Source organism: Peromyscus eremicus, chromosome 15 (genome assembly GCF_949786415.1).
Source record: "Peromyscus eremicus chromosome 15, PerEre_H2_v1, whole genome shotgun sequence".
Lineage (NCBI taxonomy): Eukaryota > Metazoa > Chordata > Mammalia > Rodentia > Cricetidae > Peromyscus > Peromyscus eremicus.
Genome location: NC_081431.1, coordinates 81,129,552 through 81,155,500, shown reverse-complemented (window position 1 = coordinate 81,155,500; position 25,949 = coordinate 81,129,552). Strand labels below are relative to the sequence as shown.

At 41.0% G+C, this 25,949-nt stretch overlaps 1 protein-coding gene and 1 pseudogene across 3 annotated transcripts in view; one reads left to right on the top strand and one right to left on the bottom strand.

Moving 5' to 3' along the window:
• The window catches only part of LOC131925151 (contactin-associated protein like 5-1-like), an 898,625-nt gene that overhangs the window by 791,985 nt on the left and 80,691 nt on the right, over positions 1–25,949 (bottom strand). The gene's annotated exons all lie outside the window — the stretch shown is intronic.
• Positions 15,187–17,218, top strand: LOC131925153 (stress-induced-phosphoprotein 1-like; annotated as a pseudogene).

Below are 25,949 nucleotides of genomic sequence, written 5' to 3'. Positions count from 1 at the left end.
CTTACTATTTACAGTTCCTATCAACGTGTATCAATTTTCAATCCATCTTATGAAATTCAAAGCTGAAAATCTCATTAAATACTTAAAACATCAGATCTTCCCTATAATTAATAGCAGTAGTTGGGCACAGAATTTTCAAAAATAGATATCACTATTCGGCAACAGTGCATACTAATGAGAGACCAAAGGAAGTTGGTAATTATAGATGAGAATCCCCTGTGCTGCTCTTCAGAAAGCATAGAGCAGAACCACATTAAAGCCACTTTGTGTGACAGGCATCCTGTCTTTGACTCCTTGTTTCTCAGCTAGAGAAGGACAGGCTACTGCAGGATGGCTGTGAGGAGGGCCCATCTCAACACAAATGTCCCATAGCTCTCAGGAGCTCCATCAATGGGAATGAAACTCCAGATCAAATCTCTAATTTTGTTCTGAGGGCTCAGCCCATCTCCCCAGGGTCCAGATGATCTCACAGTGGAAGTCTCAGTCCAAGGCAGCTGACAGACACAACGATGAAGTATAGAGACCCCCTCAGATAGAAAAAGTAAATGAGCCATTGTGGTCTGTGATTAAAGTTCCACAGGTCTATTTCTGAAAGTTGATCTACTGACATTTATCAGTTGAACATCACCTCATACACCTTTCTTAAAAAAAAATTCTCCATCATAAGAACTAAGTAAAATTGGGTCCCTCAATACCGTATTGGGTGGTGGTGGTGGGTGCTAGGGAGATGATGAGGCCCTGTCCCACCCTAACTATCTAAAAACGTTAATCATTCCTGGGAGAAGAAAGATTTTCTTCATGGTGTAGCCACTAACAAGGTGTCCATGCTCCAGTGGGCAATCCTAGCTAAACTTACTGAGTCACTATATACGTGTACATGTGGGAGGCCAGCTCCTACTTTTTCCCCATGGTATTCTTGAGGAGAGAGGGATAAGAAACATTCGATAGAAATGAAGTGGGGAGAGAAACAGATAGAAACACATGACAGCTTTTGGAGGACCTGGATCAAAATCCACTGGCCAGTTCTGTCTCTTCAAAGGGGCTTTTTATAGGAATGCCAAAGGGCGGAGCAAAAGACCTCTCCCTAGCTCAGCCAAGTACAGACCATTCCAATCACCTGGTAACCATGCACATGGTCAAGTCATCCTCTAATGTAGTCCTGCTGGGTGAAGCAAGCTCAGATCTCACTAGGAAACCTCTGTGGGCCTCCACATTTGTATACATATATACATATATATGTATATACACACATACACACACACACATATATGTATAAAGTAGAAAAAGTACTACTAGAAGAGGGAAAGGGAATCATCAAGAGTGGAAGGGGCACAAGAGAGGATAACAAAGTTTGAGCATGAACAAAACAAACATATTAAAGTTACATTCAAAAATATCATAATAAAAACCATTATCGTATATGCCTATTATGATGAAAAATCACTTAAAAATCAAACAGCCTTTAGATGCCTCTAATGAAATACAGCGTTGACAACTGCTCTGTGGAATCTGGAGAACAACACTCTATGAACCATCCAATATTGGCAAAGGTGTGCTCTCCTCTCTTGCTGACTTCTTGTTGCTTCATGGGAAAGGAAACAAAATTACTGAAGGGAAGGGGAGCTGCTTATGCTTACTGCAAGTGTGGGAGTCACTCAGCTCTGATCAATCTGAGATCCCAACAGACAAAATGGCTGGGGGACTGGCTGCACATTCTCATGTCTTTTGTCTTCCACTTCCCATCTATAAAGAACAATTTTGGTTTATGATATATATGGCTCAGCAGATAAATGCACTTGCCTACAAGCCTGACTACTTTAGTTCAATTCCAAGAACCCACATCAGAGAATGTGAGAACCAAACCAACTCCCACAGGTTGTCTTCTGATTTCTACAGGTACAATGCAGTTGTGAACTAACACACACACACACACCAACACACACACACACACAAATACACACACACACAGAACATAAATACAAATAATCTTCAACTTTCCACTTTAAAATATGTTTAATGTTCTTTGTTCAAAAACATAAATTTGGTAAAATAGGTGTTCAATGCTCAAATAATTCCTTATTAATAGTAAAATGAGATGGCTCTTATAGATGGATCCTGAAGGATAGATAAGGCATTAGAAGGGCATCCCATTGGCTAGCATTTTAGATTTATACTCTGATGCCTTCCTCTACAAATGACTTACTTGACCTAACTCAATTTTGGGGCCTCCAGACACCATGATCTTCCATAAGGTAGCCACTGATTTTCCATATGTTAAGATGTTATATATCCTCAATGCCATATGCAAAGTCATCCTTTCCACTAGATAGTTCTAGTAGAAACTAGAAGTTTCTGTATCTATACTTCACAAAAATACTGGTGTGTATCATCACAGGGCCTTTAATTAGCAAAATTTTAGTCACCTTAATTTCTCTGCCTGTCTTCTTGCCTCTCCATAATCTGCCATGGGAGGGGGACCCAGCATGCTATCCCTTGTTAGATGATGATGATGATGATGATGATGATGATGATGATGATGATGTGTGTGTGTGTGTGTGCACGTGCACCTGTGTAAGTCAGGGGACAAATTCAGGTGTAATTCCTTATGGTACTTCCACCTTTTGATGGAGATAATGTTGGTCATTGACCTGGTAATTCTCTACATAGGCTAGGATAATTGACCCTAAAGCTCTGGGGATCTGCCTGTATGAGTCCCATCTAATCATGACTGAGATTCCATTCCTACACCACCACACGAGACTTTTTACATTAGCTCTGGTGATCCAAATTCTGGTTCTCCTGCTTATGGGGCGAATGCTTTTCTGACTGAGCAGCTACCTCCCCTGTTCCTTCTCCAGCACTGTTTTTATATGCATGCCTTATCTTCTCCATAGGAAAGCTTAGCTCATTAAAATTAGAGAGTATTAGAGAATGGTTTTAACTCCATTTTTCTTCTATTAAACCCCTGAGTCAGTGGTGCCTTGTATATGACCTGTACATGAGTCTGGAGGAATAAAATTTTTCTCAGAAATTGTACTTCCTCCTGAAATTTGGTTCTAAACTACTAAATCAGTATAAATACACTCAAAATCTGTTTTAGCACAGCTTTCAGAGTTGAAATACTTTGTTGGTATTTTCTCAACAAGGCTTATGTGTTGGGAAATCCATCTCCAGTTGGGCCTAATGGGAGATGGTAGGGTTGTTATGGCAGCTTCCTCATGATGGATTGTTGCCATCATTACCACAGGACTGGAGTCCTTTAATGAGCACAATTTGGCCTCTCCTGCTTTCTCTATCTGCTTGTTACCTCTTTACCTTCTGCTATGGAAGAACCAGGATGATAGCCCTTGCTGTATACTATCCCCCGGATCATGCATTTTCTCGGAAGAAATTGCTTAGCAACATAGCACATGCAAAGAAGATTGTGTTTAAGAAACAACATTGAGGGTCTGGAAAGATGGATTGGTTGGTAAAGACCCTGCTGTGAAAACACAAGGACATAAATTCTATCCCCAGAAGCCACATAAGAAGCTGGACATGGTTATATCCACCTCTAATCTCTGTGCTGAGGAGGTGGTGAGAAGAGGGTGACTGGGCCTCAGTGACAAACCAGTTTAGCCAAATCCCTGAACTTCAAGTCCAAGTGGAAACCCTGGGTCTACAAAGAACGTGGACAGCATCTGATGAATGTTAGCTAGAGCCAAGACTGTCCTTTCGCCTCCACATGTATGTACACATGTGTACATCTTCACTTGTACACAAGTAAACATGAACACACACACTCAGGAGAAAGAAAACACATGCTGTTTGCAATAGATAGATGATTCCTGATGAAGGGGCACTGCTCGATGACACAACAAATAATCCAAGCAATTTTTAGGGAAGTTTTTGCCAGCAAGTTCCAGTATAAAGTTTGTGTGTTAGAGTCTCTCTCACACATACCCTTAGTTGAGATAATGCCAGATTTCTCATTTTCCCCACACTATTGTGACTTTCTCTTCTAATTCTTATAACCTTTGGCTGCAGAAACACATGAGGTCCCAGGGCCATTGTTCAGCTTTCTCTGATTCAGCTACAGCTCTGGGATTTATATAATGGGAAAAGCATGACCCCCTGTCTTTGACGGAGTCAGATGATTACACGACAAGGTCATGCTCTGAGAGGAAAAATGAGAACTATATTTAGTCAAAAACTGGGCATCTCTGCTTTTAGGAATGGAAACAGCTTGCCCTAGATTGCCTGCTTGGTACAGCTTTAAAACTTGTCATTTTCTTCCTCTGTTGAGTAGTTGGTGACATTTAGGGCTCATTGTCGTTGCAATAGTCCATTGTGTAAGAGGTCAGAGACTGGCATGATGAACAAAGATCAAGGCCATCTTAAGTCTTTAGAGAACAAAGCTATGTCACTTGTAGGAAATGGATGATATTGGAGATCATCATGCTATATAAATAAGCCAGCCAAATTTGATCTCATACACAGGGACTCTATCATCTACCCGTTTACCTATTATACATCCACCTATATCCATCTGTATCTATCTGTCTATCTCTCATCTATTTATCTATCAATATATCTATCACCTATCTATTTATCTCACTCCCATAGAGAATAATATGTAATACTTAGGAGGGAAAGAGGAACTAGGTTAAGAAAAATGTGAGTAACAAGAGAGTAAATATGGGTAAAGAACATGATATGCATGTATGAAAATGTCACAAAAATTCACCATTTTTATACAAATTTTAAAAATCAGTATTTTGATAACCACTCTCTATATAAAATTAAAAGTCTTTTGGGAAGATGTTACATTTGTCATATCAATGAATAAACAATGTTTCAATGATAAAGGGCAGTAAAAATAAGAAAGAAAATTCAGTACCTCAGTCCATACAAACAGAGTAGAAATAAGAGCATTCAAAGAAATGAATGAAGCTAATCAAAATCTTTGTTTAACCAAAGTATAAGGAAAGGTGGTGGCTGACTGAGGATGAATGTGTAGGTATTGTCAATGTTGACATATGGTAGCTGTGGCAACAGGAAAAGCAGATGAGACAAGTTCATAAAGGAAATGTTTGCACCTTGAGGGGCACTGATATACTTTTGGTGAGTTAAGTTGCTAGCAGCAGGCTAGAGACCTGGTCATCCTTATGTCTCTCTTCAATCAAAACGAGGAGGAAAGAGGGCCTCAGGCTGCATTCTGTTTTGTAAGAGTGAGGCTCAAAGGAGCATAAGAGGACTGGGATGGATTCCCATGTGAAGAGCTTTGGGTTCAGTGCCCAGAACCAAATAAAAATAAAGTGTGAGACAGACAGGGGTCCCAGTTGCCATGTGCTTGAGGTACAAGGGGCATCTAAGGTTCAAGCTCACATTGATGTCTGAGCATGAAACAGGCCTTCCTCTAGAGCTAGGTGGAGAGAAAAGCTTTTCAGCAAATACAAATTCTCAGAAACACTGCAAGTTGTAGGACTTCATAAAAAGTGAAACTCTTGGCCAGTTGTTAAGTGATGCAGACATAGGAGTGTTTACAGTTCGAGAATGTCTAACCCTTATCTTTCTATAAATGCCTCAATCCTGGGGAAATGGATGGGAAGTAATACAGAGCAGGAACACTCAGCATGACAACCTCTGTCCTTTTCATTTTAATGCTACAAGAAATCTATAGAGTAGATATTTTTATTCTAATTAAACAAGTTATATGGCCAATATTCTGACATAAAATAGGTCACACTACCAGGAAGAAGTAAAAATCACATTCTTAATCCTAGGTTGTCTGATTATAGAGTTCAGTGGCATTTCCATGGCCTGGTATTTTCTTTTTTAAAAGTGTGTGTGTGTGTGTGTGTGTGTGTGTGTGTGTGTGTGTGTGTGTGTGTGCATGCTCATGTATATTTGTTATATGTGTCAGCACATCCCACTATGCAAGTGTGGGTATCAGGAGACAACCCTAGCTGTTGGTTGGACATCCTTCTTGGTTGATGGAGGGCCTTCTGTTGTTTCCCAATGTGTTGTATATGCCAGGTTAGTTGGCCTCAAGAATTCTGGGGATTCTCCTGTCTCCACCTCAATCTTGACTCAGAAGTATTGTGATTGTAGTTGTGTGCCACTGTACCCGGTTTAATTGTGGGTTCTAGGAATCAAAACTCGGTCCTCCTATTTACATGACAATCTCCGAAGCCATCTCTCTAGTCCCAGGACAATGTTTCTCAGGAAAGCATGTAGTTTAAGTAGTTTAAGAAGGATTAAATCTAGGGCTTAATGAGGACTAGTGTTTTCACAGACAAGGAAATATACTAGCAAGTATATCTAAAGATTCATGGGGTATGATCATTAGCAATACTTATACTTTCGTGGTTGTTATTTAGTTATCCCAGGACCACGCACAATTTTTTTTTTTACTAGATAGTGTGTTGCATAGACTAAAAGCAGGCTGTATAGATTGTATGAGATGGAAAATGAATCATACCCAATGCCTTGCTGGGGCCCTTCACTAACAGCTGTCTTCCGAAGAAGAGATTGCCATAAACAGGAGCCATGGTGCTGCTCTTTCTAAACTAATTTTTGTTAACAAACCACATATTTTCCATTTAGAATCTAAGTTCACTAATACAAACAGCAAAAAGATTTTATCTTTCTTTTTGCTTTTCCTTGAACTCATTAGTTTGGAGAGCATTTCTTAATTGTATCACCCTTCTTTTCCTTTACTGGAGACAGTCTACTCCTCTGGGTAGCTTCTCTGGTTTGTTTTTATGCCGAGAAGATGGTGAGAGTAGAATTAGGCCACTAATGGCCAGGGGAATGAACCCACTGTAACAACAGTCAGTGGTTGGCACTGTCCCAACTTTGGCCTTTACAAATGAGTAAAACCAGATTAGGTTCTATGTACATCTGCAAAGTGTGTCAGAATGACATGTAGGAAGAACCAGCACATTACACTGGTAATGTTGCAGGAAAGAACAGCAATTAAAGGCCAGTGAATGAGGCCACTACTTCAGCTGCATCAGTACCCAGCATATCCCACTTGCTTTACAGAGAGGACAGAAGCGCTGCCTCTTAGCAGGTGCAGTGCACTGCTACATTTACAAATTCATTCGCTCCAGAGTGTGTCTGGTCTTCACTGTGTGCCACTTACGGTGCTAGGGTATTCAGTAAATGACACAGCCAAGATGTGCTTCTGATTTGTAATTACAGGGAATAGCCAATGTTTCAGGAATTTCATGAAAAGTCAATGTTGGGGTCAGAAGGGTCACAAAGTGAGCAGAGATCCTCAGATACCTGGAGTACTCTGTTCACCAGGGAGACTTTGTTGAGCAAATATACAAAAAGCTTTGTAAACTATTATTCCCCTATTACCATTGCCATCAATATTGAGTTACTGACATTGTTATTAAGGAATTAAAGAGGGAAACAGACATGGAGATGCAGTTGAAAAGGAAGACTTCAGTGCCAGAGTTGGGTGGTTTACTTTGATGCCGAGATCAATCTTTCTGCAATGAACACTCGCTGGTGAACTGTATCTAACAAGTTAACATACATGATTTAACATGGGTCCTCAGGCTCATGTAGGTATCAGGCCAAATTATACCTCCAATTTATTGGAGATAAAATTGAGATGGTTCTTAGCTGGATGCCCAACATAAAAAGAGCAATAGTCAAATACAAGCTTAATAAAGTATTTTGCATTGGCACAAATATGGCTGCACTTGAAGTTATTGAATGCTCATATAGCATGACTATTGTGTAGCCCCAGAATCAATATTAATAATTATCAATTATTCACCAAGTTGCTTATCTGGAAAATGGGGCTAATAACATTGATTCTATTTGTATCATGGAATTATGGGAAGATCTGGATGATCTGTTCAGTTACCAGTACGTAGTAGTGGACAGGAAAGTATATAAGTAAAGATGATGATCATATATACCTATGAGGCTTTTTCTGTCTTTCAAATGCCTTTCATTCAGCCCTTGCACAGAAACAATGTACTTTATTCAAGAGAAAAACAACTTCAATGCCTTCTAGCCATTTGTTAACAGATACTTGAACCAAATCTTTGTGAAGCCACCAGAGCTAAAGGAATCCTGAGATCACCCTCAGATTTAGTATCCCCGTCAATGATGCATCAGGGTATTCTGAGCCTGTAGAAGAAAAACTGAGCCTGTATCTCAGATTAGGAATCATGCAAACTTGAGTTCACATCTTTGTGTAGGCATCCTTCTCAGTACCTAACGTGGTGCCTTTTAGCCCTTCCAATTGTCCATTTCCTCATTTACAAATGGGGTTAGAAATATGGGATTTTTGTCATAATTTGGTCCTGGAGGGGGACTTCTCAGGACACTCTCTGAGAGGATGAATACTGGGGTGTCTCCCTTTCTGAGTGTGGCCTTTTAGAGCACTGGGTTCAAAAGTCCCATAACAGGATGGCTGTGATGCAAAAGTTTGCTATGTTAACCCAAGTTATGAATAAGAACTGTGAGGCCCCATTAACCTGAGAGAATACAAATAGAATTGCACCCCCTTCCATCAGAGGCACTTCTGTAGCCCCAGTCAGCAAATGTTCTCATGCCAGTGATACACCTACTGAAGCATAACTGCTCACATATACAGCAAATTAGTCAGGTAGAATATTCTAGCTTTCAGAATTTTTTAAAAATTAAACTCCAAAAATGCCTGCCACTACCAATGTTTGTGGAACAGAAGTTTTGTACCTCTGGAAATTGATATCATATGACATCATGCAACGAGGAAGGAGAGCACTGCAAGTCATCATAATTGATGCATATTTGTTGTACTGATTTGGTCAGAGTTGTTACCACAAGTTAACATGTTAAGCTTGACTGTCAATTTGACAATTTAGAATCACCATGAAAACACATTACTGGTGTGGTGGGGGATTTTTTGTTTGACGAGTTAACTTAGGTAGGACGACCCACCTTAGATGTTAGTGGAATCATTTCATAGGTGGGAATCCAAGAATAAGGTGGAGAATATAAGCTGAGCACCAAAATGTGATCAGTTCCTGTGGTCATGGCTTCCCTGCCATGGTGGATGGACTGTAGCGTCTTAAACTGTAATCCCAAACAAGCCACTCCTTTATAAAGCCACTTTTTGTCAGATGGTTGTTCATAGTGACAGAAAATGTGAGCAGCATAGCACTGGAATTTCTATCCAGGCTGCAGTGCAGCACTGGGTGTGGCAGAGACAGAATGTCTATGAGGGTAATGGTAAACTGCTAGGTGAGAGAAAACCCATATCAAAATCTATAAGAATAATACAAAATAAAGTATAAATGCTAAAATGTGTATGTGTGTGTGTGTGTGTGTGTGTTTGTGTGTGTGTGTGTGTGTGTGTGTGTTTTAAGAGTTAGGTGGGCTCAGAGGCTTGGAAAGGCAACCTTCTACTTGAGAACTAAATAGGCTCCAGAAGAAAAAAATGAGTGTGATATTTTATTTTCCTTCCTCTTCACTCATGTTATCATTAGTGCTTTAAAGTCAGCCAAATTTACCACACACCACAGATACATGAAAACAGTTGCACACACACACACACACACACACACACACACACACACACACGGGGGAGAGAGAGAGAGAGAGAGAGAGAGAGAGAGAGAGAGAGAGAGAGAGAGCTGACCACCACAACTGCCACACACATATTTACATATACATACAAAAACCAAAAGCAATTGTTAGAAAATTCCTCCAACCCTAAGGACTGACTGAAAGACAACCATAGGTAGACTCTGATTATACATTTGCAATTTGTAATTTCAATCACAAATCCTTGTTGACAGAAAAAAAATCAGAGGAGGAAAATGATTTTGATGTCTAATTACAATCATAGCTCCTGGCCTTGAATTTTGCAAGTTAACAATGTATATGTAAAGAAGATAAAGTCCCAGGCCATGATTTAATGCCAAAAGACCATTTTCTCTGTGCATGTAATTTCCTGTGATTCATTTGTTGCTTTCAGGATTAAGGACAATGACAGACAGTACTTTGGCATGCAAGGTAGGTCAGCTAGAAGTACCTCTGTCTCCAAGATCAGATGGTAAAATCACAAAGGAAGATAAAGAGATTTTAAAAGCAATCATGTTTTTCAGCTTCAATTAAAACTTCCTGAATACGCATCAACAAAGTGCCCAGGCCTTTCATCTTAATCTGTACTTTTATTGTGCTCAGTCTAATATTTGTGAAGAATGAGAGGCGCACACGGTGCATTAAAATACTCAATATATTGTCCTTAGATAATTTTTTTCAGAGAATAAGTGAACACATGAGTACAATTTTGAAAAAGTTAGAATTACACTGGCCTCCCCTTTTCTTGTCTGTGCATGGTGTGTGTATGTGTGTGTGTGTGTGTGTGTGTGTGTATGTGTGTGTGTGTATGGTATGTGTGGGGTGCTGTAGCTAGAGTTTTTCTCTCCAGGTCCCACCAAGCCCCAGCAGTCCTGTTGCCCACTTATAAAATAAACATACAGATGCTTATATTGTTTAAACTGCTCGGCCATTAGCTCAGGCCTACCATTGTCTAGCTCTTGCTCTTATACTCAGCCCATTTCTGTTAATCTATATGTCGCCACGTGTTCCGTGGCTTTACCTGCTGCCTTTATATGATGCTCCCTGGATGGCAGGCTCATGTCTCCTCCTCTCCGCCTTCCTATTCTCTCAATTCTCCTTTCTGTTAGTACTGCCTGGCTACTGGCCAATCAGTGTTTTATTTATCAATCAATCATCCACAGCACTTCCCCTTTTCCTTCTTTTTCCAAAAGGAAGGTTTTAACTTTAACATAGTAAAATTACATAAAACAAAACAATTATCAAGCAAGAATTACAGTTACAATATTAAAGAAGATATCCTATGTATCTTATATTTGTGAGTCTAAGGTTTTATATCTAACTTATCTTTTATCATAATTGAGGAAATTGTAACTCTTCAACTACATCAAAGACCCTAGAAGGATATACTATTACCTGAGAAATGGGAGAAGGATGCAAGCAACTTTCAGGAGTCTTGTAGGGTAGACAGAGACAGCTGGTAGCCTGGACAGTCACCTAATGTTCCTTTGTAAAGTTGGGGCATCTGTCACAGACCTAGAGTCTCTCAGTCATTTCTCTCTGTGTCCTGTAAAATGTCTGGCAGTTTCCTCTGCAAAGCAGGAACCTGAAGGACCATTTCACCAAGCAAAGTTCAGTGGTCACCTTCTTATTGGTCCTGTATGTCCAATTGATCACACAGTCCAGGAAAGGGTAGTTCTTTGTCCAATAGGTCATTTTGTGCCAAGAAGACAAACTTCCAAATGGAAATGTCTTAGAAGCCTAATGTTCTCTCAGGATCAAATTGCCAGCCTACTGTCCAGGGAGCATCATGTAAAGGCAGCAGGTAAAGCCACAGAACACATGGCGACATATAGATTAACAGAAATGGGTTGAGTATAAGAGTAAGAGCTAGACAATGGTAGACCTGAGCTAATGGCCGAGCAGTTTAAATAATATAAGCATCTGTATGTTTATTTTATAAGTGGGCAACAGAACTGCTGGGGCTTGGTGGGACCCGGAGAGAAAAACTCTAGCTACAGGGTGCCTGTTTGTGTGTGTATGCATATAAAGGTCAGAAGCAGATGTGTGGGTCCTCCACTTTATTGTTTGTGTGTGCCAATGAAGCTGGAGCTCATGGGTGCAGCTAAATTGCCTGATCATTGAGCTCCAAAGATCCTCCTGCATCTTTTTCCCCATTCCTGGGGTTATAGACCAGTGATACTTAACTTTTATGTATATGCTAGGAATCGTAACTCTGGTCCTCATGTTTGAACAATAAATATTTTACTAGTTAACCATCCCCCCTTTTCTTTTCTTGTAGGCTGATAAAAATGAGCTCCATTCAATCATTGTTTAACTGGCAAAGTGGTATTATCATCTCACTTTATGGAAATAGATGAAGATACCTCTGGGTGAGATGCTTAGGATCACATAATTTTCCATCTGACCTAGCCTGGGACCACAGATAGCCTTGACTCCAAGCCTACAGATCTCTTTACTTTTCAGTGGCTACAGATATTTAGTCTTTGAAATTATTTAACTCACAAAGGTAACCACCTCTGGGAGTGGGTGGGTTGGACTTTTATCTATTCTATTTTATCTACTTAATATGTTGAGGACTTATAGAAGGATACTCAGATCCTGGGAGAAAAAGAACCTCATTGGAAGTGAAATCAGCCTTATAGCACTTGCATCTGCGCAGATGTTCATATGATGCTTCCATTCCTCCATATGGTCTGTAGACAGTTAAAGATTGTTGGACCAGACATAGACATTTACTTTAGTAGTATAGCCAATAATGAGGAGCTCGCACTCCTATAAACATCTCCTTTCTTGTGCTCCTGTTAGTAACCTCAGTGCAATTTACTGGGTCACCCAAAAAACATAAAAGTAGAAGAGGACAGGAAGGTGATCAGAAGCCACAGTGGACAAGAGAAGGTCATTTGGGTGAATGTGATCACAATACATTGTGGACATGTATAAAAATGGCATGTGTTAAAGCAAAAACCATCATTGTGGATAATTAATTATATAAAATGTATACTAATAAAATATTTTAAAATGAAATCTTGTCTTTTGTAAGTAAGTATTGTTGGAAAAAGTGATTTTTCTATGCACAGTTATTTACTCTGGTTTCTCTCTGTTTTGTTTTGGTTTTTCATGTCCAAATATAGAAGATGAAGTCAGCAATCTGAAGGTATCATGGACCCATCAGAAGACAAACATGCTTTATATCACAGGCCTATCTCTCCAGTCTTTTCCTTCTCTCTCCTCAACCTGAGTTTTCCTCCTAGAAAATGAAAACCTTTGAAGTTGTTTCTAAAATTGGATGAAGATCATAGTCACCGAAGGTCTGGAGACAAAGTGGGGTGGGGAGAGGTTGTCCTTTTCGGTCTGGACTTGTTTCAGACTGACTCTTATCCTTGTCACTTCCATAGACATGAGTACGTTTGACTCGGGCTGACAAATAGAAACAATTTCACCCAAATCATTCAATCTGCAAACACTAAAAATAAGCAAGAGCTGTTATGTCTTTAAATATATCTGTGCTTGACAGCCTGCCTAATGTTTCACGATTTAATTAGTAATATCATTTCCCTGGACATAAACTTATCCATCATATTACAGCTATTTCATTTCTGGCTATTTAAATATAGCTGGATAGGTTCTGGCACTGTTCCTTTTGTGAAGATGAGTGAGAATTTTCAAGGAGAAAACACCAGTGAGAAGAAGTAAGATCACTATAACTTTGGCTCACCAAGTAATTCCACCTATAATAAATCCATAGCCATTTAGTGTCTCTCCACTTTCATGTATTGGCTGACATGGAACCTCCAGCTGAAAGCTCACCAAAGAGCTGAGGAGGAAAAAATGAACACACAAAAGACAATTAATTTAATTAATGGCAGTAATAGTGCCATGCATCTGTTTAGTACCATTCACAGCAGGCACTTTTGCAGAAGTGATTTTATTTAACCTCTTTTAATTAGCTTTAAGTGCTAACTTGTTTGGTACACACTATAAAACTTAGCTGATGTTCATAGAAGGAGAGATCAAGCCGGGCGTTGGTGGCGCACGCCTTTAATCCCAGCACTCGGGAGGCAGAGCCAGGAGGATCTCTGTGAGTTCGAGGCCAGCCTGGGCTACCAAGTGAGTTCCAGGAAAAGGCACAAAGCTACACAGAGAAACCCTGTCTCGAAAAACCAAAACAAAAAAAAAAAAAAAAAAAAGGAGAGATCAACATGAGTTGCTTGGCAGGAAAGCCTTCACGTCTCCAAGCAGAGTGTAAACGTGGAATATATCGGGTAGTTCAGGGAAGGATAGAGACAGGGGAAGCAATGAGTTCCTTAGCTCATTTCCTATGGCACAGCTCATGAGTCAAAATATCATTCCTCATCATTTCCCCATCTGTAGACTGTCTTTAAATCTAATTCAGCGTTTGACCACAAAGACATATGCATTTAGCTCTGTAAGTCTCCCCAATGAAGATAAAAGTCCTGGAAGCCAGACGTAAGCAGTAATTGTGTTGACTGTGCAGGCACACCAGTCACAGGCTGCTTCTCTCCTGCAGCTCAGTTGCCTCAGCTGCACTGACTTTGATGAAACCAAAGTATGGAAAAAGGAGACTGCCTCTGAAATATTTCAGGAAAAATAAATCCAACATAAAAAGCAAGATAAGAAAGCTGTGTGCCCGTGTGCCAGCAGACCAGCTGGGATGGAAGCATTGGACTTTTTCAGTCAATGGTTTGCAGTGATGAGGCTTCATTTAAATGGTCAGTCTCTAGTTCATGGGGCAGTTAAGACTTTCAAGGGAGACTTAACAAGGTTTTTAATTTAGGAATAAAAGGCTTTCTCTCTCTCTCTCTCTCTCTCTCTCTCTCTCTCTCTCTCTCTCTCTCTCTCTCTCTGTGTGTGTGTGTGTGTGTGTGTGTGTGTGTGTGTGTGTACATGTGTGTATGTTGGGGTGGGAGTGTTGTAACAATAACAGAAGCTTCCATGCCTGTATTAGAGAAAATTCATAACAGGAAGATGGGGGTAGATGGTAGCAGCCTTAGTTACTTTTCTTTTCTTTTCTTTTTTTTCTTTATTAAGAATTTTTAAAATTCGTTTCACATACCAACTACAGATCCTCCTCTCTTCCCTCCTCCTGCGCCTTCCAGCCTCCCCTTCCCAACACACTCTCCATTCCCTCCTCCAAAAAGGTAAGGTCTCCCATGGAACTAATGAACTTTAGACCTGCCTCAAATGAATGTACTAGGCTTTGCTTTAGTTACTTTTCAATTGCTGTGGAAAAAAACAATCATGATCTAGGCACCTTATAAAAGAAAGCATTTAATTTGGGGCTTCTGGTTCCAGAGAGTCAAGAGTCCATGACCATACTTGTGAGGAGCATGGCAGCAAGCAGGCAGGCATGATGCAGTAGCTGAGAGCTCACATCTGATCCACATGACAAGGCAGAGAAAGCTAACTGAGAAATATAGGGTTTTGAACCCTCAAAGCTCACCCCCCCATACACACAGTGACACACCTCCTCCAACAAGAATACACCTCCTAATTCTTCCCAAATAATTACAGCAATTGTGGACCAATAATTCAAATGTATGTGTAGGGTTGGGAACATGGAGCAGACAAATTCGATTCAATGGAGTTCCAGGCCAGGCTATGGAGCAGGTGAATGAACTAAAGGAGAAGGGCAGTAAGGCCCTGAGTGCTGGGAACATTGATGATGCCTTACAGTGCTACTCTGAGGCAATTAAACTAGATCCCCAGAACCATGTGCTCTATAGCAATTGCTCTGCGGCCTACACCAAGAAAGGAGACTACTAGAAGGCCTATGAGGATGACTGTAAGACGTTGACCTGAAGCCCGACTGGGGCAAGGCTTACTCAAGAAAAGCAGCAGCTCTTGAATTCCTAAACCGGTTTGAAGAAGCCAAACGAACCTATGAAGAGTTTTTAAAACATGAAGCAAATAACCTCCAGCTTAAGGAGGGCTTGCGGAACATGAAGGCCAGGTTGGCAGAGAGGAAATTCATGAATCCTTTCAACTTGCCTAATCTGTACCAGAAGTTGGAGAACGATCCTAGGACAAGGACACTGCTCAGTGACCCTACCTACCAGGAACTCATAGAACAGCTACGGAACAAGCCTTCAGACCTGGGCACGAAAATACAAGATCCACGGATCATGACTACTCTCAGTGTCCTCCTTGGGGTTGATCTAGGCAATATGGAGGAAGAGGAAGAGGCAGCAACCCCCTCCCACCTCCTCCCAAAAAGGAGGCCAAGCCAGAACCAATGGAAGATCTTCCAGAGAATAAGAAACAGGCACTGAAAGAAAAAGAGATGGGAAATGATGCCTACAAGAAGAAAGATTTTGATGTGGCCTTGAAGCATTATGACAGGGCCAAGGAACTGGACCCTACTAATATGACTTACATAACTAATCAAGCAGCTGTGCACTTCGAGAAAGGCGACTACAACGAATGCCGGGATCTGTGTGAGCAGGCTATTGAAGTGGGCCGAGAGAATCGAGAGGACTACCGACAGATTGCCAAAGCTTAGGCCCAAATCGGCAATTCCTACTTCAAAGAAGAAAAGTACAAGGATGCTATCCATTTCTACAATAAGTCTCTGGCAGAGCACCGAACCCCAGACGTGCTCAAGAAGTGCCAGCAGGCAGAGAAAATCCTGAAGGAGCAGGAGCGGCTGGCCTACATCAACCCTGACTTGGCTTTGGAGAAGAAGAACAAGGGCAATGAATACTTCCAGAAAGGGGACTACCCCCAGGCCATGAAGCACTATACAGAAGCCATTAAATGGAACCCAAGAGATGCCAAACTGTACAGTAACCGAGCTGCCTGCTACACCAAGCTCCTGGAATTTCAACTGGCGTTCAAGGACTGTGAGGAGTGCATCCAGCTGGAGCCAACCTTCATCAAGGGTTACAGCTTCCAGCAGCTGTCCTGGAAGCCATGAAGGACTATACAAAAGCCATGGATGTGTACCAGAAGGCGCTAGACCTGGACTCGAGCTGTAAGGAGGCAGCAGATGGTTACCAGCACTGTATGATGGCACAGTACAACAGACATGACAGTCCTGAGGATGTGAAGCGGCGGGCCACGGCTGACCCCGAGGTGCAGCAGATTATGAGTGACCCAGCCATGAGGCTCGTTCTAGAGCAGATGCAGAAGGACCCCCAGGCTCTGAGCGAACACTTAAAGAACCCTGTAATAGCACAGAAGATCCAGAAGCTGATGGATGTGGGTCTCATCGCAATTCGGTGATAACTTGCTTTTCCCCTCTTCCCTTCCTTCGCCAATGTGGAAAGGCGAGCTGGGACGGTGGAGAGCAGCACTGGGCAGAGGGAGGGGAAAAAAAGGCTTATCTTTATATTTATACATGCCTGCAAGGAAGACAGACTCATCCAGCGCCACCTCGGGCCCCCTCAGCACACGCATGGTCTCTTCACTGCTGCCCTTGAATGTCCTTCCCTGCCCTCCCCAAACTCCCCGTCACTGTCTCGGCTGCTCCCCTATAGCTGGTTATTTTTTATTTGGGGCAGTGGGTGCATACGGGGAGGGGAGGATATTCTTCCCAACCTGGGGTCCCAGCTGTCTTCACTTGTTATTACCCCATGTCCTTCAATAAAACAAGCCAGTCAGGCGTGGTTATAAAAAAAAAAAAAAAATGTGTAGAACAAATCCCAGTAGGTCTGATAATAAAAGACCAGAGCCAGATATCCGGTTAAATTCCGAAAGATAGAGAGACAAAAGAGCAAGCCACAGCCACACGTTTACCTCACCACCTCTTCAGCCAAAAGGGGGGCAAGATCCTGTCTCTATGAATCCTCAGACTGAATGGTGTGAGATCCTGTCTCCACGTGCCTTATATTCCTGTCTCCATCTCCCTACTGCTGGAGTTAAAGGTGTGTGCCACCATTGCCTGGCCTCTATGGTTTACTAGTGGCTGGCTCTGCCCTCTGATCTTTAGGCAAGCTTTATTTCTTAAAAATAGAAACAAAATATTATCACATATATGAACTTTTGGGAACCATTCTCATTCAAACTACCACAGTAGCCAAAGTCGGGACCATGCCCAACTTCCTGAGTTATCTATTTTCATCACACAGAGGAATTAGTATATGACTCTATCATATTACTATATTAATTTCTTTCTTGTTGGTGTGATAAGTCATGAAACCAAAAGCAATTTGAGAAGGAAGGGTTTATTTTGGAATACAGGACTGCAGAGTATACAGTACATCATCAGGGGAAGACATGGCATCAGGAGCATGAGGTACTTGTCAGGAAACAGAATGATCACATTTCACCCATAAACAGGAAGAAAAGAGACGGACCAGGAAGTGGGGCCAAGCTATCAAACCTCACGCACTCACTACCAGTGGCATACATCTGTCAGTGAGGTTCCTAGCAAAGCAAAGCCCAGAGTGTGTGGTGGTAATGATTAGGTGCGTGTACATGTTCATATGGGTGTGTGCACAGGCGTGTATATGATTACATTTGAAGAGGACAGATGCCTCTTTGATTGCTCTCTACTTTGTTTTATGAGACAAGCTGTCTTAGAGAACTTGTAACTCAATTTTGCTAGACTGGCTGGCCAATGAGCTCCAGTGATCTGTCTATGCCTCCCCACCCAGGTCTGGGGTTATAGACTTAGACTACTGTGCCCAGAGTTTTTTGCATGGGTTCTAAGGCTCTGAACTCAGGTCCTCATTCTTACATGGTAGGCACATTACCAGATGAGGGATCTACCTAGTCTAAGAGCTATCATTCTATAAAAGAACATCTTTGAAAACCAGACTAAAGCATGGGAAATTGAATGCACAGTCGTTTCCTTTAGGTCAGGCAACAAGAGATGGCAGATGTGTCTACGTTCTGTTGGCATCTGTGTTTCTCTTGTATCAAATTAATATCCTAAATCTCAGATATACTTGCACAGAAGTCTGTAGTTATACAGCAGACCAGGTTGTTCCTTAGTCAGAATCTGATTGCTTGTTTGGGGAAAAATGAGTAAAAGTAATATATCAAAAGTTTCTCATTAGTAAAATTAGCTAGTTAGATCAAATGGTTTGTACACATTTCCCCCTTTCCTTTCTTTTCCACTTATCTCTTTTCTTTCTTTCCTTCATTCTTTCTTTCTCCCTCCCTCTTTTTCTTCCTCCCTCTCTCCCTTCCTTCCTTCTTCCTTCTGTCCTTCCTTCCTCCCTTCCTCCTTCATCCTTTTCCTGTGCTTCTTCTCCTTCTTCCCCACTTACTTCTTTCCTTCCTTCCTTTCCCCTCTCTCCCTCTCTCCCTCCCTACTTCTCTCACTCCTTTCCTCTCTTCCTTCCTTTTTGTTTCTTCTTTTGAGAGACACATCTTCTTTTGTAGCTCAGGGTAGTCTTGAACTTGCACACCTTCCAACAACTTAGATTACAGACACTTGCCACCACTCTCAACTTTGTATTTTTTTGTAATTAGTGTTGTTTCTGGTGTCTACTTCTATTTTATCTATCATTTAGAGATTACATCTTGAGTCCTCTAAGAATACTTGTCTACGTGTATCTTTTCTTTTTCTCACCTTTATATTTATGGACCAAGAAATGCCAAATGTTTTAACTGTCCTTTATCCCTTTCTGTTTGAACTCTCTCATCTTTCTGCCTCAAATATCCTACATCAAACTGTGTTTCCATCCTTCACTGCTCAGCTAAGGCTCTGAGAGGTGATCAATGGGTGGTTAGGGAAGACTAGGTCTGTTTTCCCATAGCAATCCTGGTAAGGGGTTTCTTCAAACTTCATGTCTAGTCCTATATCATGAAAATTCTGTCTCTTACTTTCCTAGGACACTGATGTCTACAGTGGCCACTGATCTCTCCCTATACCAATTTCTCTTACTTGACACTACAGCAGAATTCTATGGTAGCCCAGGCTACTCTACAGAACAACTAAGTCAGATGCTACTTAGAGTACCACAGCCATGAAGATTTCCTTTCCTTACAGTGATATCATGATTTAGAGGCACAGCCTTACAGAATCCAGGACAAGACTGTCCTCAAGTGTTCCACACTGAGTTGGCTCTTTCCTGTTGAAAAGGCGAGAAGTCCTCCTCTTGTTTTTGTGTTTGTTTTGTTTTGTTTTTATTCATTGTAAATTTTGCTTGTACAATTTGTGGTGGTTCAGATTGAGTCACATGAAACTTTGTATTACAATTTACCAAATGATTTTACACAGTATGGTACCATCCCCATACAATTTGACTGATAAACTTATTTTGAATGAAAATCATTTATAGGTTATTTGGATCAATTTTTTAAAAAAACTTCAGTGTTTCATTCTTACTGGTGTGAGAAGAAATTATCCTGTTGAAATGTTGTGCAATAATTATCTCAGCTGTCACTAAAGGTCCTGTGTATTACAGACTATAAGAAAACACCCTGTTGCTAGAAAGTTTCTACTCTAACAGGGAAGTGGAGACAAAAATTCACCAAAGGCATAAACACTGCTGCATTCTGAGCTTCTGAGGACTTGGAGCAAAGTGCAGCCAGGCCTGTCTGAGGATAAGCCAGGAAGTTATCTGTGCTGGGTGATCAGGGATTGATGCCTGGCTTCCACCAACCTGAAGGCTAAAGTAGCCTCAGAAGATAGCAGCTGGAGCCTGGAGGAGTGCCTACCTGGTCTAGAAAATGGCCCTCCTGCTTTCTTTGCTCTATTAATGTATACACATGATGAAATTATTGTTATATTGGAAGATGGTATGTGAGACAATTTAAATCTGGGTCTCTGAAGAACCTCATTCATATTTGACTATGTAATAAACAATCTCTATTTCCTTTGAGGACAGAATTATGTTTCAATGTTGATACTAGCATGTGGGTTATGGTAAAGATGAGGTTATCCACATACATTCCTGAGGCATACAGAATATTTAAATAATGTTGCTTTTCCTTCACACCCTGTGTCACCTAACTGTTGCCTAGCAACACCACAAGTCCCATAGCAGGCAGCTTGCATTATGAAGTATGGTCTGCTGTGTCTCCTTGACCTCCCACTAGCCTTATCTCTCTACAGGGCTCTTTGTCAATATTCTCTCTGAAGCTCTGGATTCCCACAGCTGATCGGGTCATGCTGCTTTTCAAAATAAATCAGCTTACCATCACAGCACATTCTTTGGGAAGACAACCTCATTATTTTTGAGTCCACTTTACTGACCTTCCATTCTACTCAGTGACAGAGTTGTCCTTTGGGATAGATAGGACTGGGAATACCTTGTCATCTCTTTCAGGTTGAACACAGGCTGGGTTGCCTAGATAAACTGCAATCTGAAGCAAGGTTTGTGTTTTTGGCTCTGAAGTTTTCAAAACATCAATGCACATATATTTTGTGTTAAATACTCTCTGTGGATATTCATGCACATAGTAATGTAAGTACACACACCTGCACATGTATATACACATATAAGTGCATGTGCTATACAAATGTATTCAGTGAAATACATGAACGTGTTCTCACCTCTTTGTTGAGTTATTACTGTTTCCATCTTTGTCATATTCTCTTTAAAGGATTGGAGTAAACTTTTGAGACAGGCTTTCCTGTAGCCCAGGCTGGCCCCTAACTCTCTACATATCCAAGGATGACCTTGCACTTCTGATTCTCCTGCATCTGCTTCCTGAAGGCCAGGATTATTGGCATGCAGCATGATGCCCAGTTTTTGCAGCACTGGGGAGCAAACTCGAGATTGTGTACTTGCTAGACTCTAGCAACAGAGCTTTAACCCCTGGACTGAACAGGAAAGCTTAATATAAAGTTGCAAATTCATTACAAAGCAACAATTCCTATAAACCAATGATTCATAGCTGTGGTTGTGCATCAAAATCCACTCACTCCTGCACTTTGATTTGGGCATCCTGCATTTGCCTTGGAGTTCACATTTTATCTCTTTGCTTTTACTCAGTTGTTTAGTTGAATGTAGAATAAAAGAGAAGGTCAACAAGGGCATGTGAGGAGTAGAGATTAAGCATGGGAATCTCTGCTCCTGACCAAGAATTTTTTTATTAGACATAACATAAAGCTCAATACTCATTAAATTAGTACCTCATACTAGATTGAACATTGTTTTCTCTCATCTTGCAAACAAATTCCCTATTCCAAACCCTCCTGAGAGTTCAGACTTTAGCACAGCTTGCTATAAATTGAAATAAGAATAATCTCAACAAAACACATTGAGAAATGTATCTTGTTTTGTTTGAAAAATTGAGGAGTTGTGGTATTTGATCTCTTTCTTTGTAGAATGTCAATATAGGAGACAGATTAATCAAATAAATAATAATACTATGTGTCAAATTGTTGCAGAAGAAAATCCCGAACATGAAATTTGAAGTAGAAAGTGATGGGAGGTAAAATTTTAGATAAAGTGGCTAGAGTAGGACCAGAGAGGAGAGAGTATTTCTCGACTCCCACAGCTTTCAAATACACCAAATAAGTTTATATTTGCAGGATTGCAGTGAGTGCAGAAAGAGCAACGTGATGAGAACACATGACTTTTGAACTCTCCGCCCTAAACAGGGCATCTGTAATTCCTCTTCAGAAAGATGTGGGGGATGTAAGGGGCAGAGGCTACAGAGAACTGCTAGAAATGCTGAGTTTTGGACAGGACATGGCTGTTGTACTCATGGACTCACAGCGGTGGTGGTTGCCAGTACAAAATCAAGCCAGTTCATGTGCCAACATGGATGGTTGGAGGTCCCATAAGGCCCTACTCCCCCTGGAGAGCTATCAATTGTTAATGGGTTCTGGGGGAGAGGAACTAAATTCATCAATGGTGTAACCATTGGAAAATTGCCCTTGCTAGAGCAAATAATCCCATATCCATGTTCAGGCAGGCAAGCCTAAACCCAGTGTAACAGTCACAAGAAATATGAAAAAGGGAGGGAATTTGGGGAAGAAGAATATTCAGTGGTAGTGGGGGGGTGAAATGATGAGGGGAACGCTATCAAAGTACATAATGTAAATGTATGAAGTTGTAAAAGAATAAAACATTTAAAGTATAAATATATTTATAAAACATCATGGAAATCTTCTAAAGATCTATGGTTTAAATTAACCAGTTGTATTTTCTATCTTTTTCTTCCTTCCTTCCTCTCTCCCTTAATTCTTTTCCTTTGACTCAGGGTGTCATGTTGTCTAGGTTACTTTCAAATTCACTTAGTAGCTAATCATGGCCTTGAACCCCTGATCCTTCTGCCTCAACCTCCCATGTGCTGGGATTGCAAGTGTGTACCATCACACTCAGCAACAAGTTTCACTTTCTTAAGTTAACCCAGCAAAGATAAGTATCTCCTGTCTTCTCTCATTTGTGGACATTAGCTTTGTATTTTTAAATATGTGTGTTCCATATGTAACATCCACAGAGGTCGGAAAATTATTAAGGGCTCATGCATGGAGAAGTACTTGAAAGCAGGGTGGATAGAATGCAAAGGTATAAAAGACTAACAGGGAATAATGACTTAGAAAGTGTTAAGTGGGGTGGGAGTTTGAAGGCAGAGTAACTGAGACTATGGGAAGGTTAGCTAACACAAAGACCTTCCGAGAAAGTAATGTAGAAGTTTCCTAAAATATGTGCATGTAGACTTACATTTAAGTACATAAACACATACAAGAATTTAAATGAAATTATCTCATAGCAGGGCAACAACACCCCTACTAGACAACACAGAGTAACAAATAAAATCCCAGAGCCAGAAATGGGTTATCTCATTTGGAGATACTAACCAGAGCATCCTGCAGATTCCCCCAAACAGTTCAGGTTATTGTCAAGGCTCTTGTTTACCCTCCAGAACTGATGGTAAGACCTTATTGCTTAAGACACAACGTACTCAATTCACAGAACATGAACACATCAAGCTGGTGCTCACTGGATACTACACCCTTATTATATCACTTTTGTGGTGCCAGAGGGTGCTTGGGTGCTTTCCATGATACCAGAGGGGAAAAGTAATCATCAACCTTACCTAGCTGTGAACCTGGGAACTGTAATAATGACAAGACACGCCCATTGCTTTAATAGTGGCACACGCATAATGGGGGTAACTAACCACTTTTTAATTGGATTTAAGTTCACCTCTACAAGTTAAAACCCATTTTTGACATTGTCATTAGGGTCAGTAATAGGTGTGGCTAAATAGGTCATAGGTCATAGGACCTACTATCATTAATCTGTTAAATAATTATGCATTTAGACAGAATACTAATGTGTTATCATTATACCCACAGATTAGCAGGTCTCTCTTTTTTGCAGTAGATGGTGATTAGCACAGAGGCCCCAAACTGGTCAAAGCAAAGAGATTAACACTTTGGAATACTAGGATTTCTCTATAGCACCTCTCCTCTTGAGACTGAGAGATCATTTGAAAAGAGGTGATAGAAAGATTGTAAGGCACAGGGACAATGAAAGAGTGTATGCTGGACAATGCAGAGCAGTTGCACATATAAACTCACAGCAGTTGTGATATCATACACAAGACATGGGCAAGCTCAAGCCAGCCATAGTCCCAGCATGGGGAGTGGAGGTGGGCATGAAGTCCCACCCCTATCCAAGGAACTATTGGCAAATATCATCTGCTGAATAGACAGTCAATTTTTTTCTTCTTCTCTTTCTCTTTCTTTCTTTCTTTCTTTCTTTCTTTCTTTCTTTCTTTCTTTCTGTTTTTTTGTTCCTTTGTTTATTTGTTTTGTGTGTGCTCAAGTGTGTGTGTGTGTGTGTGTGTGTGTGCGTGTGTGTGTGTGTATGTGTGTGTGTGTATGTGTCCCTTGTAGTTCATTCATGTTGCAGAAAAAGAAAAAGAAAAAGTATACAATGCAAAGTTGTGTAGGTCCAAGGAGAGGCAGGATCTAGGAGGAGGTAGGAGAGGAGAGTGGATAAACATAATCAAAATTCATTGGACATAATTCTCAATGGACTAACTAAAATGGGGGAAACATGGCTTGTCTTATTTTACCCTGGTTAAAGGCAATAACAAATATTTGAGTTGAGAGCCAAGGCTGACTGTGAAATTTGTACAGCCCTGGAATATTCATTACCCAAGATCAAGACAGAGTAGACATATCTCAGATTAGTTCTATCAAGAAGCATGTCCATTTCTTTGAAGTTGTTTTAATATAACTTCTGAAATCTGGAATGTATTAATATACAAATACAGAACCCTCCGCAGAAAAATCTTCCCCAATGTTAGAAGCTGTGGCTACACATGTACGTTTCTGTGACGTTGAAGCAGTTCTAGGAAAATTCAAGTCAGCAGGAACTAAGGAAAGTATCTGCTGCAGTTCATTCACACAGTGATGCAGCACTGAGGCAGCAAAGGGCAGGGAAGGCGTAGGACATCACTGCAGTGCAGAAGGCAGGTGTAGCATGAGACAAGACTATGTTACTGTTGTCCGGGGCTGGCACTACTTTAAAACTGTAACTGGTTGCCCTTTCTGCTGTTTTCTCTTTTCTTTCTCATCCTATTGTTATTTTCCTTCCCCTCTTCTTTCCTGTTTTTTACTTCTTTCCCTTCTTTTCCTCCCTCTCCCTCCACTCCTTCCTTCTTGTATTTCCCTTCCTTCATATATATATATCTCGCATTTCCCAGGCAGGCTTCAAACTCTGTATGCAGTTGAAGCTGAGTTTGGGTTTCTAATTGGTTTCTTGTGAGGAATGCTCTTACATTTCTCTTCTTGTTAATTATTTGCTTATGTCCCCAAATATAAGCAAAATAGATCTGGGCCTTAAAGTGTTTAATAATTTCCTGCATCCTTGTATGTTTCTGGTAAGTGAGCAGAGACAGAAAGAAAAATAACACCAACGAAGCATCAACTGCATTAAGCATTAAGAGAACTGATATCATTTCATCTCTCAGAACTCATTCAATAGGAGCTGGGGAGATGGCTTCCTTTGTAAAGCCCTTGTCTTGAGAGCATACGGAGTTGAGTTTGATCCTCCACTAATAGGTATAGAAATCTGGGGGTGGTGACATCCATTTATAATCCCAACACTGGGGCTCACTGGCTCCAGCCAGCCTAGCTTCATTGGCCTGGCTAAGGAAGTCACTGTGTGTGTGCTTCTCCATCAGGGATGTTTCCTGGGACACAGTGGGAGGTACTGGTTCAACAATGTGTGTGTCAAATTATGCAGTGATGGAAAACCCAGAATAGGCACGGTCTGGTGACTCAGAGCTTAGAGTTTGGAGAAACTGTGAAATCACAAATGAAAGCTACAGCTTGCACGGAGGAACTGGTGTGTGATGAATGTGAGGAAGGGCCGGAAAGAAGATGAATTGGTGTCATGGAAGTGTTTATGTCAGCACTGGTGAGTCATTAGTGTTGGTCCTTGGATTTTGGAGTGTTTGCTATTTCTTTTCACAGCTGCCCTTCTGGT